Source organism: Lissotriton helveticus, chromosome 7 (genome assembly GCF_964261635.1).
Source record: "Lissotriton helveticus chromosome 7, aLisHel1.1, whole genome shotgun sequence".
NCBI classification, from domain to species: domain Eukaryota; kingdom Metazoa; phylum Chordata; class Amphibia; order Caudata; family Salamandridae; genus Lissotriton; species Lissotriton helveticus.
Genome location: NC_136068.1, coordinates 1,943,935,029 through 1,943,953,453, shown reverse-complemented (window position 1 = coordinate 1,943,953,453; position 18,425 = coordinate 1,943,935,029). Strand labels below are relative to the sequence as shown.

General features: G+C 48.3%; 1 protein-coding gene across 1 annotated transcript in view; it reads left to right on the top strand.

The window, feature by feature from the left end:
- The window catches only part of LOC144770956 (uncharacterized), a 60,910-nt gene that overhangs the window by 4,048 nt on the left and 38,437 nt on the right, over positions 1-18,425 (top strand). Inside the window, exon 2 of the mRNA XM_078655803.1 lies at positions 2,363-2,462. The gene's annotated coding sequence lies outside the window, so the exon portion shown is untranslated. The remainder of the gene's footprint in view (positions 1-2,362; positions 2,463-18,425) is intronic.

The following is an 18,425-nucleotide window of genomic DNA, read 5'->3' as shown; positions in this document are numbered from 1 at the left end:
CTCACCACGGACACTGACCCCTCACCCTGGACACTGACCCCTCACCCTGGACACTGACCCCTCACCATGGGCACTGATCCCTCACCACGGGCACTGACCCCTCACCCTCGGCACTGACCCCTCACCACGGGCACTGACCCCTCACCACGGGCACTGACCCCTCACCACGGGCACTGACCCCTCACCCTGGACACTGACCCCTCACCATGGTCACTGACCCCTCACCATGGTCACTGACCCCTCACCATGGGCACTGACCCCTCACCATGGGCACGGACTCCTCACCATGGGCACTGACCCCTCACCATGGGCACTGACTCCTCACCACGGGCACTGACCCCTCACCACGGGCACTGACCCCTCACTCTGGACACTGACCCCTCACCATGGGCACTGACTCCTCACCACGGGCACTGACCCCTCACCCTGGACACTGACCCCTCACCCTGGACACTGACCCCTCACCCTGGACACTGACCCCTCACCACGGGCACTGACCCCTCACCATGGGCACTGACCCCTCACCATGGGCACTGACTCCTCACCACGGGCACTGACCCCTCACCCTGGACACTGACCCCTCACCCTGGACACTGACCCCTCACCCTGGACACTGACCCCTCACAACAGGCACTGACCCCTCACTCTGGACACTGACCCCTCACCACGGGCACTGACCCCTCACCATGGGCACTGACCCCTCACCCTGGACACTGACCCCTCACCACGGGCACTGACCCCTCACCATGGGCACTGACCCCTCACCATGGGCACTGACCCCTCACCATGGGCACTGACTCCTCACCACGGGCACTGACCCCTCACCACAGGCACTGACCCCTCACCCTGGACACTGACCCCTCACCCTGGACACTGACCCCTCACCCTGGACACTGACCCCTCACCACGGGCACTGACCCCTCACCATGGGCACTGACCCCTCACCATGGGCACTGACTCCTCACCACGGGCACTGACCCCTCACCCTGGACACTGACCCCTCACCCTGGACACTGACCCCTCACCCTGGACACTGACCCCTCACCACGGGCACTGACCCCTCACCACGGGCACTGACCCCTCACCCTGGACACTGACCCCTCACCATGGTCACTGACCCCTCACCATGGGCACTGACCCCTCCCCACGGGCACTGACCCCTCACCATGGGCACTGACCCCTCACCCTCGGCACTGACCCCTCACCACGGGCACTGACCCCTCACCATGGGCACTGTCCCCTCACCCTGGACACTGACCCCTCACCACGGGCACTGACCCCTCACCATGGGCACTGACCCCTCACCATGGGCACTGACTCCTCACCACCGGCACTGACCCCTCACCCTGGACACTGACCACTCACCATGGGCACTGACCCCTCACCACGGGCACTGACCCCTCACCACGGGCACTGACCCCTCACCATGGGCACTGACCCCTCACCACGGGCACTGACCCTCACCCTGGACACTGACCCCTCACCCTGGACACTGACCCCTCACCACGGGCACTGACCCCTCACCATGGGCACTGACCCCTCACCATGGGCACTGACCCCTCACCATGGGCACTGACTCCTCACCCTGGACACTGACCCCTCACCCTGGACACTGACCCCTCACCACGGGCACTGACCCTCACCCTGGACACTGACCCCTCACCCTGGACACTGACCCCTCACCACGGGCACTGACCCCTCACCATGGGCACTGACCCCTCACCATGGGCACTGACCCCTCACCATGGGCACTGACTCCTCACCACGGGCACTGACCCCTCACCACGGGCACTGACCCCTCACCCTCAGCACTGACCCCTCACCCCGGGCACTGACCCCTCACCCCGGGCACTGACCCCTCACCCTGGACACTGACCCCTCACCACGGGCACTGACCCCTCACTCTGGACACTGACCCCTCACCCTGGACACTGACCCCTCACCCTGGACACTGACCCCTCACCATGGGCACTGACCCCTCACCCCAGGCACTGACCCTTGTGTATTTTAACCCCTTCCCTGCGGGTCACTTACCCCTCACCCCGGGCACTGACCCTTGTGTATTTTAACCCCTTTCCTGCGGGTCACTCACCCCTCGTTCCTGGAAGAATCTCTGGCCCTTGCTCTGCTTGTGATTCTCATCTGCACCCCTCCTAGATGGGTTCTTTTCGTTTGTGACTTGTTCTCCGTTACTTCGGCTCTTTCCCCCTCATTATACATTTGATTCACTTTTCCTTTTCTTCTATCTCTCAACTTTCTCTCAAACCTTTGTCTCCCTCTTCACTGTTCTCACATTGTCTGTAAATCCCTGTGACGCACGCCTCCTGTGAGCTGACCTCAGTTTGTCTTTTCTTCTTTCCAGGATCATAGATTCTATAGAGTTCATAATCCCTGGTGAAACCAAAACCTACTCAGCCCTGGCAAAAGGAATGTGTGGAGTCCAGGGTCACCCAAGCCAGCAGGTAAAGACCGGAGCAGAGACGGCTGTCCTAGTCAGTGGCAGCACCGCCAGGGAACGGGGGTTTGAATCAGAAACACGCGTGGTTCAAAGGGCTTGTGAGAATTGTTAAAATGAGTTCCTCTGTGTCTGAGGTGATAGTAATATGTTCTGAGCATGAACCAGTCACCATGCTTTTCAAGCTTATATCTCGAGAATCCCACCTGTCACACCTTAGTGGCATCCTTGAGAGGTGACGGTAGGGGTCACACTTCCCATGATTCTGTGCGCTTGTGTAGTGCCAGGTCGATCTGAGATGCCGACACCATTTGTACCTTTGTCGTAGGTCGATAAACTCTTGAGGAATATTAAAAATCTGCTTTTGCACCAATTCTTTTCCACAAACCCAGGTTTCAGTGTGCTCGCGCAGTTACCAGAAGCATCAGTTGATATTTTAGGAGAGTGATACATTGGGATTAACTGAAGGAGAACAGGTTGTCAAAAGACTTTGGGAAGAAAAAAGTTTGAACTGTTCTGCTCGACTTGAGTGGGAGCAATAGAGCCAGGAGGAATTGAACTTAAAAAGAATCTGACATTTGAAGTCAGTTTAGGGAATTAAGAAAGAAAGAAGCCCCTTCCACTGAATCCAAGGGATTGCCTGATGTATGGTGTGGAATTCAGAAAAAGTGATGGTGTGAGATGACACAACATTATGTCAGTGAAATCGCAATTGACGCGTTTGATAAAGTGTTCCATGATATATTGAACACAAACCTGGCGGAGGTGGGCACCAAAGGGGAAACACAACAGTGTTGTAAGTCTAAGTTGTGTGATCAGCACCAGGCGATACAGCTTCAAACTTTTCAGTCTGCCTTCAAAAAGCTGAGGACAGGAGCCCCCAAGGTTCTTGGCTCAGTCCAACCTTGTTCAGTCTTTATTTACACCCACCTCATGCTGTTAAATACATCTCATGAAGTAAAAATCACGAACTTTGCGGATGGAACGTAATTGATTAAATCCATTTATCGCACAGCATCTAAACCATTGACCATACTCCTTAGCTGTACGAGGGGGGCTTTCTTCATTTAGCTATTAAATATAAAGAGGGAAGGTGTATGACAGTACGACGCGTACCGTCACAACGCGTGCTTTAACAACGCGTCCCTTACCACGCAAGTCGTTACCATGACTTGCTTTGGGGGCGCGGATTGAGAATAGTATAATTTACTATTCTAACACCAGTCCCTGTGGACACTAGGGAAGGTGTTGGAATAGTAAATATACTATTCTTAATCCTCTAGCGCCCTCCAACGCAAGTCGTGGTTACCACTTGCGTTGTAATGGACGCGTTGTTAAAGCCTTGCGGAGTAAAATCCGCGTGGTAAAGGATGTTTCCCATAAAGGGGTAACCCTGTGTCCCTCAGAACCGGGGTAAGTTGCAATTTAAACAAGAAATGGTTCTGTCGGGTAGAACAAGCGTTAGTTGGGGATGCTCAAAATGCAATCTGGCAAGTATTCTCTGCAACACGCATCATATAAACAATCACTCAACACTTAAAGAATAAGCACTGAGCTATCTTACTTGGTACTTAATGAATATGAACTGAGATGAATGGTTTGGTGATGTTATTTATATCAGAATTACTTCATTCAATGATATATACAATACAATGGTAGACTGTCAAGATCAATTATTTACAAGAATACAAAGTGAGTAGGGGTGACAATTGTGCACGGTGCTCAAGTGGTGTACAATATATACAGTGAAATCATGGTTGTTTACATATATACAAATGTAATGTAGGCCAGAAGCTGATTTAAATGCAGAGATTCTTATCTTGCGTAGTATAGAATCCCAGAAGTACTGGACCTAGCATAAGCGTTGACGTTTCAACCCTATGGTACCCCAGTTGATGGTCACGGCGGGTCTTCCTCAGGACAGGTAGAAGAGGAGGGGGGAGGGTTGGCTGACAGTCTGAAAGACAATGCGATGCATGTGTGAGAGAGACTACAGGTGCATGAACTGATTACACCAAGTACGAGGGGCTGAGCTACTCACTCTCTTGGCAGCCGGAGGAGTCTCAGCCTGGAACACTGGGGCGCGAGGTTATTCTGTACGTGTCCTCAGGAGTAACAATCTGTGGGCGAGGGGAGGTTCTCAATTAGATATTGTTCAAAATGCTCTCATTACGGATTAGTTAAACTCCTAGAAAGGTGTGCCAGAGCGTGAGTGTTGAAGTGCCTAACTACGAGCGCCCCGTCGGCTGGCGTGGTTACGTGCTTCAAGTTAGTGCAGTTAAGCCTAGACATGTGTGGAGGCAGATCAGAGCGTGTACTGCAAAGACGGCGTGTGTGAATAACCGACTAGTGTTTATGGTGGTCTTTACCACTTTAACAATGTTATAACTACACATGTACTGCCAATACCTGCTTTGAGTATGCACATCTATAACACCGCATTGACAAACGCTACAACTACAAATGTGTTGCCCCACAACCAGGTTCAAGTCTCTATAGGTTTTCATAACCCTGTGCATAAGCAACATACTCGCATGGGTTATGCAGTCTTTGTGACCCGTGTACATCACTGATTGAATGACCCCTACTTTGTCAACACCGAGAATATTAGGTCGTCTCCACTTTATTGTATAATCTTTCCTAGCCCAGACCACCCGGCTGGACTATGGATGCAATGACCTATATCACTTGTATCTAGGTTTCATGAAGCGTTGTCAGCACACACCTTCAGACAGCGCCCGCTCTCACGCAGAGTGCGTGATACAGGAAAGGACGCTTACGTCGTTCCTAGGCAACCCAGCCCAGCTGCGACGTGCACGCGGCTTCACGGCCACGTCATTTTCGGCATATTACCCGATGATCACCGCGCGCCATCCAGTCTGACTTTTAGCAGAAGATGGATGGGATCGCGGACCGTCTATCCAGTTACTTAATCTCCTAATAGAGGTGAGCCTCTGGCAACGATTGTGACAGAATGCACGCTTGAATCGGGACCCCAGCGCAGCTAAATCGGAGCCATTTGCGCTTGTATCTAACCTCTGATTTTATTATTCATGTTACCGCACTATTGAAAGGGTTAGGCGTCTGAGGGATGGGTTCCCCATTTTAACGACACCATGCATCTGACCCACGGCGCTTGTTGTAACTTAACCAGCCCGTATTACCACACCAAAATAATTCCGGTTTTTAAACAGATCACTGCATGCTTCCTTTTTACTGACTCGTTAACAAGCTAGATATGCCCCGCTTCGAAACCGATCACCAGAGGCTGGATATTTCCCCTACGCCGTCTTTGCAGTACACGCTCTGATCTGCCTCAACACATGTCTAGGCTTAACTGCACTAACTTGAAGCACGTAACCACGCCTGCCGACGGGGCGCTCGTAGTTAGGCACTTCAACACTCACGCTCTGGCACACCTTTCTAGGAGTTTAACTAATCCGTAATGAGAGCATTTTGAACAATACCTAATTGAGAACCTCCCCTCGCCCACAGATTGTTACTCCTGGGGACACGTACAGAATAACCTCGCGCCCCAGTGTTCCAGGCTGAGACTCCTCCGGCTGCCAAGAGAGTGAGTAGCTCAGCCCCTCGTACTTGGTGTAATCAGTTCATGCACCTGTAGTCTCTTTCACACATGCATCGCATTGTCTTTCAGACTGTCAGCCAAACCTCCCCCCTCCTCTTCTACCTGTCCTGAGGAAGAGCCGCCGTGACCATCAACTGGGGCACCATTGGGTTGAAACGTCGACGCTTATGCAAGGTCCAGTACTTCCGGGATTCTATACTACGCAAGATAAGAATTTCTGGATTTAAATCAGTTTCTGGCCCTACATTAGATTTGTATATATGTAAACAACCATGATTTCACTGTATATATTGTACACCACTTGAGCATTGTGCACAATTGTCACCCCTACTCACTTTGTATTCTTGTAAATAATTGATCTTGACAGTCTACCATTGTATTGTATATATCATTGAATGAAGTAATTCTGATATAAATAACATCACCAAACCATTCATCTCAGTTCTTATTCATTAAGTGCCGAGTAAGATAGCTCAGTGCTTATTCTTTAAGTGTTGAGTGATTGTTCATATGTTGCGTGTTGCAGAGAATACTTTCCAGATTGCATTTTGAGCATCCCCAACTAACGCTTGTTCTACCTGACAGAACCATTTCTTGTTTAAATTGTTTCTTTATTTAGCAACCTTTTTGGGAGCTAAGCAAAAACAACAGATTACGAATAGGAGCTATGGGCTGCAGGAAGGAACCGCCGGGTTGTGAGCCCTGGCATTGCCTTTGGTACTGTACACCCACAGTCAGCAGTGCAACGCTCATTGGGCTGAAAGGGTTTCAGCCACCACCCCCCCGTGCGACAGCCCGGGCTGAGACAGCTTCCTTCTCACACAAACAGCCGCACCGAGTACTTCATAGGTCTTTAAAAGACCATTTACTTGCTAAGGAGTCTTTGTTATGTTTTCACCCCTTCTTAAAACTGCTGTATCTCCACTATGCATATTGCCGAAAGAATTAGCCCTCAACCCCACATTTTAGTAGCCCCTCCGAAATTTGGCTCTAGTTGCGCCTCTGCACACTGTGTGCCACCTGCCAGTGCAGGTAACCCGCTCCTCCACGTGTTTGACGAGTGAGCGGGAGACAAAGTAACACAGGCACAGCAGTAGGGCTTTTGTTCCCAAATACTGCTACGTGAACTACCAAATAAATAAAAAAGCAGGCTGAAAGGGGGGGGGGTGTTAATTCTTACAGGTTCTCAAACGGCGCTTAACCATTGACATGGAGGTAATTATGCTGGAGAAGACAAATTAATGCGGTGCCACAGGTGGGGGGAAAAACCCTTGATCCCCCAAAATTGATACCAGGTGGTCCGACTAAAAAAATGCAACACGTCCTATGCACACACAAAAGAGTAAATAAACAGTACAACACAGTGTCTGTTATTCTCAAGTGAAGACAACGATGTCATTAGTTGGTAATGTTCGTTTTGAATGAGGTGTTCTCGAACAAGCCAGCCAACACGTGTTTCGTCAATGGGTTGTAAAACCCTAGACTTCTTCAGGGCTGGAGACAACATGGAAAATAGCTTGTGTCATATGTGTTAATTATGACAGAGGATAGACAATGATATAATTCACACCTATATATAAATTTACAATTCAAGATGTGTCAGATGAGTTAACAGTTATGTAGGTAAGTATCCAAGAAAACCGGGTGAGTTTGAACACTTTATATCCAACATTTCTTTTTTCTGAAAGAAAAGCAAGAGGCGAAAAAGGAAAAGGGGAAAAAAAGGAGAAAAAAAGAGGAGGCCAGAAATGAACCTTAAGTGCCGTTGTGATTGTATTGTGTGAAAGTCCAAGTGGTGCGAGTGAACGAAGTGGAACCCAGTGCAAAGTGGGTGATGCGCTTTATAAAACCAACGCCGGGTAATTAGTGAATTTAAAATTCCAATGAGTTACAAGGTTCAATGTGGGGCAGGTTCAGGTGAACCGCACTAGTGCTCAAATGTAAATACCAGTTCCAAGACGCAAGTAGCCCTCAGTAGTGTGAACTTTAACCCTTAAATCCCTCCTTGCTCGAGGTCCTGCAGCATTCCTCAACCTCTTCTTACTTATAACCCATGGTGGATGTCTGCACAATACGGTCTGCGGGCCTTGCAGCTCTCTTTCTGCGTTCCATTATGCTTTCCCGTTAGTCCCTTGCTCAGAATGTATGTTTGTGTAGTAGGGTCTCACACCTCCTGCCTCCTGAGACCCTTCGGTAGGCTTGCCCATAGCTCCCCAGATCTAGCTGGACAACTGTGAGTCATCGATCCTTTCATCCCTCTCACCTCTGTTAAATAGCTTGCAGACTTTCTCATCACCAGTAGCTGAGAGAGCTTGTCCATGCCATCGTATAGTTTCAATCTCCAACTCACAGGTTACTAAGCTCTGTGCTTTGCAGTATTTCCTCTATGTTATCCATTCTGTACTCTCATGTTTACGATATGAGTTATATGATGTGTTGGGATGGTTGTACTGGTGCCTGGTGTTTGAAAAGCGACCTTTGGAGTTGGCTATTCAGCTTTCTGGGGATCTGCAGAAATTAATGGAGTCTGAAAATATTAGCCTGACATCGGTATAACTGTTTTTAGGTCGAGCCCAGAGGCAGCACACATGCGCTGCTCTGCGAGGCATTTAGTAATTCCTCTATGGCTTAAAACACGCCTACCGCTTTTTGATTGGTTGCTTGGCGTGCCTTTATAAATTCCATTGTTTTGGTTGGTGCACAGGGTAAATTTGTCCTGCCTTGTGGGCGTTTTGTCCCAGCCCTGGAGATTGCCCCTGCTACATGGATCCTTTCAGTTTGGGTAATGTATTTGGTTTCACTGCACTACTTTTTGTTTATTTTTGTCGTTTTGACAGCCTCCCACATACGTTGCACTTCATCGTTAACAGTGCTTGTATACGAGCGTTGCGTCCATTTAGCGGGCTTGCATTTTCTAACCAATAGCCTGTCAGCGGCAGACGAGTCTCCAGTTTACAACAAGCATTGTTAAAGATAAAGTGTGGCATATGTGGCAATGATTGTACCCTCCTGAGGCAGAAGCCGGGAGGCTAGAGTTCGAGTAGCTGAATAATTGCTGCTCCTATTAATTAGCCTGCAAAGCTCGTTTTGACTAACAAAAAGTTTTACCAGCACTCGTGCTTTTTAACATTGCATAGCTTCGTTTTTATTGTGATTTTGAAAATACCTTTAATATTGCCCATTATTCCTGTAATTCCAACCGGATTGAGCCGCTTCCTCGTGCAGATTAATTGCACGACCTGAAGCAGTTTTAGGGCTCCCGGTCTGCCTTGTTAACTCTCCACGAGGCACTCAATCCACGGCCGCCATCTTAGATAGGGGCCTGGACAGCGCTCTAGTGGCTGGGCGATTTCGGCCCATTCCCCATAAAATGAAGTCCTCTTCTCGTCCTCGCAGCGGGCGGGCACAGCGGGCGCGCCGATGGCGCGCCGGAGGCGCGCCAGAGGCAAGCCCGTCTGGGCCCGTCCGGGCAAGGCCGGGCACAGGGCCACTTACTATGCCCAAATCTGGAGAAAAGCGACTACAATACTCGAGGGATCATCTTCTTCAATACCGCTCGACCGTATCTACCCTCTCCCCCATACCGCTACCTTCTGACGAAACTAGAGGGAAACACCATGCAACTAAATCAGTCAACCTAGCATTATTGAATTGTAGATCCGCATCTAAACATTCCGTAGAAATTAATCAGCTTATCCAGGATATGACATTAGATGTCCTTTTCCTTACGGAAACGTGGCTAACGCCCCACTCCGAAGCCGACATCGTCAACATGCTACCCGCAGGCTACCTCATACTATACCAAAATAGAACTAAGGGTAAAGGAGGAGGGTTAGCGATTGTTTATAAAAACACTCTTACCTGTAGGATACAAGATGGAGGAATAGAGGACTGCGAAAATATCCACTTTTCTCTCCAAATAAATCCCAATAAAACCCTTTCGGGATTTCTCATTTATCGTCCTCCCGCCAGCCTAGGAAATTTTGTCAGTTCACTGCTAGAGGCCACCATCTCCACTGACACATCGACCTCCAGCTTTCTCCTTCTGGGAGACTTAAATCTCCACTTTGAGGATAATAAAGATAAAGCTGCCGGAGATATAATTTCAGAATTAAAAGCATTCGACCTCCTACTCAAAAACTCCGAAGCAACTCATGCCAAAGGACATCTTTTAGATCCACTCTTCACCAATCTTCACAATCTAGAAATCTCTCACCCACACCCCCTTCCATGGTCAGATCATTTCCTTATCCCTTTTATTTGGCAGATTACTCCTGACACCCCCCAGATCCCAATTCCCAGACAACAGGAAAGAATTTGGTCCAAATTATCATTTGAAAATTGGACGCAAAATGTAATCCACTCTGCCCCCTCCGCAGATCCCGACCCGGAAAAATCCGACAAAATGTTTAACAACTGGCTCACTTCAACTTTAGATCAAGTCGCTCCTAAGAAATATCTAAAGAAAAAATGCACTTCTTTTAAATCCCCCTGGTATTCCCAAGAACTCAGGATTCTACGAAAAAATTGCAAAGTCCAAGAACGCAAATGGAGAAAAAACTGGGACCCACTTATCAAAGAAGAATATAAAAAATCAATGAATATCTATAAATTAGCCCGAAAGTCAGCACAGGCCTCCTTCTATGAGGAAAAAATTAAATCTGCCTCCAACTCGTCCCGCGAGACCTACAAAATTTTTAAAAGCCTATTAAAAATTCCTAACCCTTCCCCCACCCAGGTACCCTCTGTTGCTAGATGCAATCAAATAGCAACTTTTTTTCAGAGTAAAATAACAACCATCCTTCAAACCCTCCCCCCCAAATCTGACAAAATACCCGCAGAAACCTCGGCACTTCCAACGAACGGCCCTATCCTTGACAGTTTCGATCAGTTGACCAATGAAGATTTTCTTAAAACTCTCTCAGGCATGAAAAGTGGCTCTCCTAATGATCCAGCCCCCATTCATATTCTCAAACGAGTGGGACCCACTATCTCACACCTAGCCACCAATCTCATTAACGCCTCCCTTAGCCAAGGAGTGGTCCCCCATAGCTGGAAGCACGCAGTTGTGAAAGCCCTACAGAAAAAACCAGGTCTTGACCCACTTGACCTCTCCAACCTCCGCCCAATCTCCCTATTGCCAGGGTTAAGTAAAATCACTGAGAAGGTTGTTAATCAGCAACTATCGGCCTTCTTAGAAACCAACAACCTTCTTCGCCCTTCTCAAACTGGGTTCCGTCCTGGTCAGGGGACCGAGACCGCCCTTCTTCAAGTGGTGGAGGAAGCCAGATGCATCTTGGATTCAGGGGGATCGGTGTTACTGATCCTCCTGGATCTAAGCGCTGTATTTGACACGGTTGACCACGAGATCCTGATACAGCGACTGTCTAATTTAGGAATAAGAAACATGGCACTTCGCTGGCTCACATCCTTTCTTAAAGACAGAACCTTTCAGGTCTGTGAAGGTAATGAGCGATCTGACTTCTTCCCCCTCCAGTGTGGGGTCCCTCAGGGCTCTTCATTGAGCCCCACACTATTTAATACCTATATGGCCCCCCTGGAGGAAGTGGTTACCCCTTTCGGGATAAAAACCATCACATACGCTGATGACACCCAAATGACTGCCTCGAAGGGATCTATCAGTGGATGTGTGATTCCAGGCTGAAACTGAACGGCTCTAAAACCGAGCTTATGCTACTTGGACCCCAAACATCACCCCTCCCCAGCGCAATGTGGCCATCCTGCCTAGGTACCCTTCCTCAACCCAAGACGGAGCTCAAAAGCCTTGGTTTTTGGCTAGAACAGGACCTTTCACTTAAAACCCAGGCCAAAAAAACAGCAGGCACCTGCGTAGGCTTACTCCGTTCAGCCAGGAAAATTCTCCCTCTGCTCCCTGCACCTTCTCAAAAACTTTTAATACAAGGGCTGATATCATCTAGGCTAGATTATGGCAATGCCCTCTTCCTGGCAGCCCCTGAAACAACTTTGAACATCCTGCAGAGAACTCAAAATGCCGCTGCTAGGTTCCTGACAGGCACACCCCGTAGAACATCAGCCAAACCTGCATTGAAGGCACTTCACTGGCTGCCAATCCGTGAAAGGGTCAAGTTTAAGGCCCTATGCATTACGCACAAAGCTCTACAAGACCAGGGCCCCCGTTGCATAAATTCAGGCTCTGCCCATACAAACCCAATAGGTCTCTGCGCTCCTCCCATGGCAACTTGGCCACAGTACACAAAATTAAGAAAGCCCGTACTGGAGGACGCCGTTTCTCAGTTGCAGCTGCAATATTGTGGAACGCCCTACCAACCCATCTACGCGCGGAAACGAATCACAACAAATTTCGCAAGCTACTCAAAACCCACCTTTTCCCACAATAATCTGCGCTTTCCCTTCCCGTTTCTGTTTCCTCCCCTCAGTTGCTAGTACAATCCCAGCGCTGGGACGCCCCCGGGCAGCCATGCGCTCTAGAAATCCCGCTTTCATTTCATTTCATTTCATTTCATATGTGTGAGGCTGTCTCAGCCACGTACAGCCTCTGTGCAAAAGTAAAATATAAAAAAAAATTACCATCACCCGTCCGTGAAGCTGCATTTTCCAACCAATAGCCTGTGTAAACAACCTTTCTTTTGTTGCACTGCACCTGCTTAGTGGCCTAGTGGCTATAAAAAAAAAACGATCTGCCCCAAAGGGGTAGGGGTCAGAAATGGGCAGCAAAAATGCTCCTTAGTAGGGAGCGACTTTTCCCCAAGGGGCCGCTCCCCGCCAAAGTGCAACTGATTAAAAAACAAAGTCTCTGGTGTCTAGTGGGCATTCCTGCTGCACGATCCCAGCCCCATGCGTGATCAGGCAGCAGGAGTGCTCCAAAGAGACATTGGAGGAAAGGAAAACCCTTTCCTTTCCCCCGATGCATCTTTGGATCAACCCGCCCCCCCCCTCCCCAGGGAGAAACTCACCTTCTCCTTGAATGCTCTGGAACCAACTGGCTTCCGCTGCCATCCCTGGTGGGGGCAACCGGAAGGCCAGCCCACTGGGTGAGCGTCAGCGCTTCCCCTGTGGGTGGGTGCTAGGACAGCCAGGAGCCATCAGAGACTCATGCCCACTGTGGCATCAGACAGCTCCCAGCTATCTGACATACCGAAGGGCTTAACAATATTGGGCCCTATCTGTGGACACGCTGGTATCCTAGTAGTAGGGGTAGGGTACGTTGGCTAACATTTGGCACTATGGAATTAGGTGCAAGGGGTGCTGGTGGTGCGTTTGAAGCGATCCGCACCAGTGGGGGCAATCATTTTTGGGGTAATGGGGGTGCAGGTTTGTAGTGTTTCTTCCTTTTTCTTCCCTCGCGATGGCTCTCGTGAGGGGCTCCATGAGGGAAGCTTAGAATCTTAACTATGTAATAATTGGTTATGTTTTGAATGTTTTCTATCTGCACAGCGCTGCTGGGTCAGTTGACAGTTGTTCCTGTACCTGACAGTCGCGCTGTTCATTGTCTGGCCGAATTACTTAATAAATCTTCTTACCTTCATCCTGTGCCGTGTGGAGCTTCACTACAAGGTTGTTGGGCTATATTAGACGAGGCTATTTATCCAAAAAGTCTGTTAAAAGGAGTTCTTCTTCATCTTGACCCGTTCTTTATGTTTGTGACACAAAACATTTTTCTGTCTTTATTTTAAGTTCCACATCTATTTATCCCAAGTTTTTCCTTTGTCCTCCTAGCATCATGTTCAGATGCTTTAGTTTGTTCTAGCATTTTTTGTTGTTTCTCTCTTTTTAGTTTTTCCTTCATTACTAGTGTGCATGCATCATTTCCCCATATTTTAAAAACTTCTAACAATGCAGGACATACTTTTCTTTGCATCAAACACTCTTGTAAGTACTGCAATTTTGCAAATTTAATTGCGAGTGAACTGTAATTCCTCATTCTCCTTATTATACTTAGTCCATGATTTGTTATACACATTCACAGACACTCCTTTCTTCACCATTAATATCCAACCTGGACTGTCTTCAAATGGAGTGGGAACCTCTTCGTCTAATCTATTCTCCGAATTTATACAACAACAACAACACTTTGAAATGAATTTCTTCATTTTACAATCAATCGCAACTACTCGCCCGTAAGGCTCTCGAGGTGCTGGTGGAGGGGGCTGCTGATTCGTCTAAGGCCCTGTGGTTCAGTCGAAGAGACAGGTCTTGAGGTCCTTCCTGAATTGTGGCCGTGACGGTGATTGCCTGAGGTAGAGAGGCAGGGTCTGCCAAGTTTTTACTTTGAGGTAGGAGAATCTTCCCCCGGACGTGGTCTTACTGATAGGTGGGACTGCAGCAAGGGCCTGTTGGGCAGAGTGGAGGTCTCTGGTAATGATGTGGAATGTGATGCAGTGTTTGAGATATGCAGGTCCCTTGTCGTGTAGGGCTTTGTAGGCGTGTGTGAGGAGCTTGAAGGTGATTCTTTTGTTGACTGGGAGCCAGTGGAGGTCTCTCAGGTGGCTGGTAATGTGGTTTGGGGGGGGGGATATTGAGGATGAGTCTGAGAGAAGCTTTCTGAATGTTCTGCAGTTTCTTGAGAGGTTTCTGAGTGATTCTGGCATAGAGTGTGTTGCCGTAGTTGAGTCTGCTGCTGATGAGTGCGTGGGTGACCGTCTTTCTGGACTCGGTTGGGATCCACTTGAAGATCTTTTGGAGCAGGCGTAGCGTGTGGAAGCAGGATAATGAGACGGTGTTGATCTGGCATTCATGGTGAGCGAGGAGTCCAAAATGAGGCTGAGATTTTGTGCATGGTCTGTGGGTGTGGGGGGGTTCCAAGTGCTGCGGGGCCACCAGGAGTTGTCCCAGGCAGAGGGGAGAAGCCCAGGCTGAGGAGTTTGGTCTTCTTTGAGTTTAGCTTGAGGCAGCTGTCCTTCATCCAGGTGGCTATCCCAAAAAGGAGCCCAGAGGGAAGAAAAAGACCAGGGTCGCCCTCCACTCATAAACTCATCAAAAACCACAAAACCCTGTCTTGTGGACGTAAAGTATGTCACTTTGCCTTGCAACAGATAAGTCTCATGTCAATAATTACTGTTGCACTCCCCTATCCACTTTCGTTTTTTTCGGGGGCGTATTACTGCAATATGTCTGAAACCTTAATCTACACAGTGCATCCATACACCAAAAGTTGAAAGTTTGCAAAACATTGCAAAAAATGTGTGGCGAAAAGAATGACACCTCACGGGAACAGCACCCTCGGGGTAACTGGCAGGTACTCGTCACTGGTCGTCATTCAGTTCGAAAAAAGAAGAAACAAAAATGTGTCCAAACAAAAACAACCAAGAAGTGAAAAGTGCGCAATAGCAGAAACTATCACTCTGCTCGTGACAGAAAAAGTGTTAAAATTCAACAGACACACCTCTTCGCAACTTTATTCCTAATTATCAGGCGTGATCGGTTGAATTTAAAAGGCTGGTAGCTACCATCGCATACCATTACCTATCGCCAACATGTTTCTCTGCCTCAAAAGTTGCGGCTAATTCGTCAGGGCTACACACCTTGTCACCGCACCACTGTTGGACACTTCGTTCTATGTAGACTGTCAAGTAGAGGGAAGCACAATAATAACAACATTAATTAAAAACACCCAATGCGCCACCTTCCAAGACCGTATGTGAGTTGCCATATTTATAATATTTACCCTCTAACAGCCCCTTAACTCATACCAGCTGCAGAGGTAAATAACCATATCATAGGGCTCCTAAAGTGAGTTTTTTCTTATTTTAATGTTTGCCCTTGCGATTGTAATCATCAATCTGAAAGACACATACAAGACGATACACCATAATTGTCAACCACGCTCGTTTTTTAATTATAGACAAATGTTAGCACACATGCGTGCTCACAAAAACCTTAACGAATTCTCCAAATTCTCACATAGTCACTGGTGTGGCTCATTCCCATATTAGCGCTTTAATACAGACACATAGGACTCATGGGGCACTATGGAACTCCTTCAGCGCGTGGAGTTAATAGGTGTCTGTACGTTGCTTTCACCAAACGGCTGTTTGCCAATCGAGTCTATAATCTCAGTGACATTCTCATCATGTGTAATCAGAAGCGGGAACCTATTTTCTTAAACACCTTAATAATGGGAGCCCGCCTGCCACTCTCATGTAGTCACTAGTATATCACTATTAGCATATAAAACACGTGTGTCTCCAACGACCACCGTAACCTCTTTCACTAAAAAGGTGAGTCGTAGTCTTTACGCTGCTTACACTATGGGTTTGTCAAAAGTATGTGATCGACGATTTTATGCGAAGTGTATCGATAACATTCCCCTTTCTCGCAATGGCCCTCCGCTGGCATATCAACAATGCTAGAAAGAGACACCAGAACACGGTGCCTCGTAAGCCTCAAACCAGCCATTAAAGAGAGGCATTAGCCTGTATGCCTCATAGCCCGGCTACCCTACTCCTCACCGTATGTGACCTCGCCGAGCGCGTCATCTCCTTCTACTTTAAGACGTGCTCCGCCCTTCACAATAAAGTTTCCTAGACGCGTATACGCTCAGTGACAACAGTCACATGACCAGCGTCAGCGTCGCGGCCGCCATCTTGGAATGGTGTGGCAATTGCGTTTTTCGACTGCAAATAGGCTTATTATCAAAGCCCTGCTCGTTTTTTCTTCAAAGCGCCTTGCTATGAGCCCCATGGGCATGTATAAAATATTGTCAATTTCTCAGTTTGCCAAGGAAAAGATGAAATAATACAAATATTAAATTATGTGGTCATTATACCTCCGTAGTGTGTAAAAACAGGGGCACCTAGCATTTAGCAGGACAGTCCACCAGAGCCCTGGCGGACACCAAAGAGCAAAAGGCTGATTCCTAAGAGCCTACAGCTTGATCCTGTTCCACTCTATAATTTCATTGAGCCCAAGTTGGTCGCTTTTCTCTTTGTATATCCAACGTGCTTCCTTTGATAGCAGCACGTTCTCAATGTTCTGTGTGGTACCCTTGACTCTTTCTAGAACCGTCCAAGTAAAACAATGCTTTTCACTAAAGCAGTGCTGCACTAATTTGTCGTGAGCTTGCCTGCTCTTATGGTGCTCAAGTGTTCTTGTACTCTGACCTTTATTTTTCGTGACGTGAGCCCAATGTATTGCAGGCCGCACTAACACAGCAAACGATACACCACATGGGTGGTATTACAACTACTAAAATGATTCAAGAACCATTCTTTGCCTGATGACAACATCACACTAGTGCTTTTCTTGGTTAACGGGTACACCGAACATGAGCCACATGGATGGTGCCCATTGGGAATGGTGGTGGTGCTCAATGCTCCATCCATGGGCTCACGTGTGTGTGCGAGTTTATCCTTGAGATAGCTTGCTCTCCTGAATGCAAACCTGGGCAGTGGCATACGGAAATCCTTAGAAAGGAGGGACCAATGTTTGCGTATAGACTGTCTAATTTAGGTCGCCATGGGGTCAAATGTCATGACCACCGGAACGCAGTCCTTTCTACTCCTCACATTCTTTTCGAGAAGGGCACTGCGCGGAGTGTTAAGGGCTCTCTTTTTAGCATGTCTGACCACTTTGGGGGATAGTTACGATTCTTCAACTTAGTGGTCAAATCCTGTGACTTTTCCAAAAAATCATTGGTCGTGGAGCAATTCCTCCTGTAACGGAGGAACTGTCCCACTGGGAGATTATCCCTAAGTGCCCTGGGGTGGTATGAGTCATACAGAAGCAGGGAATTCCTGTCTGTGAGCTTCTGATGAACACAGGTGTTGATGGCCTCATCCTTGAATTCAATAACCAGGTCCAGATACACTGCCCTATAATGATCATAGGACCAAGTCAATTTCAAACTGGGATCCTGGATATTTAGCCACTGAAGAAAGTCAACAAGATCCTCCTCAGTTCCTGACCAGATGCAGAGCACGTCGTCGATATACCTCTTCCAGAGACGTAAATTGCTCTGGAAGGGATTGCTGGCAGGGTAGACGACGTGCTCCTCGAATTGTCCGACATGAATACAGGCCAGGCTGGGGGCCATAGTGGCCCTCATTGATGTACCAGAGATCTGCAGGTATAGCTGATCTTTATAGCTAAAGTAGTTCCTCGTGAGGGCAAGTTCGAAGTTCATCCAGGTGGCGACAGCCTTCATCCTGTCGTGGAAGATGTTCTTGGTGACAGTGGGTTCATTGATGTGGGAGAGGATCAGCTGGGTGTCCGCGTAGGAGATGGCTGTGGGCAGGGCCATGTAGATGTTGAAGAGAGTGGGGCTCCGGGAGGAGCCATGAGGCACTGGCAACTGATCTCTGTGGGTTCAGAGTGGAACGGTGGTAGTATGATTCTCTGTGTTCGGCCGGTGAGGAAGGAGCGGATCCATTCCAGGGCTTT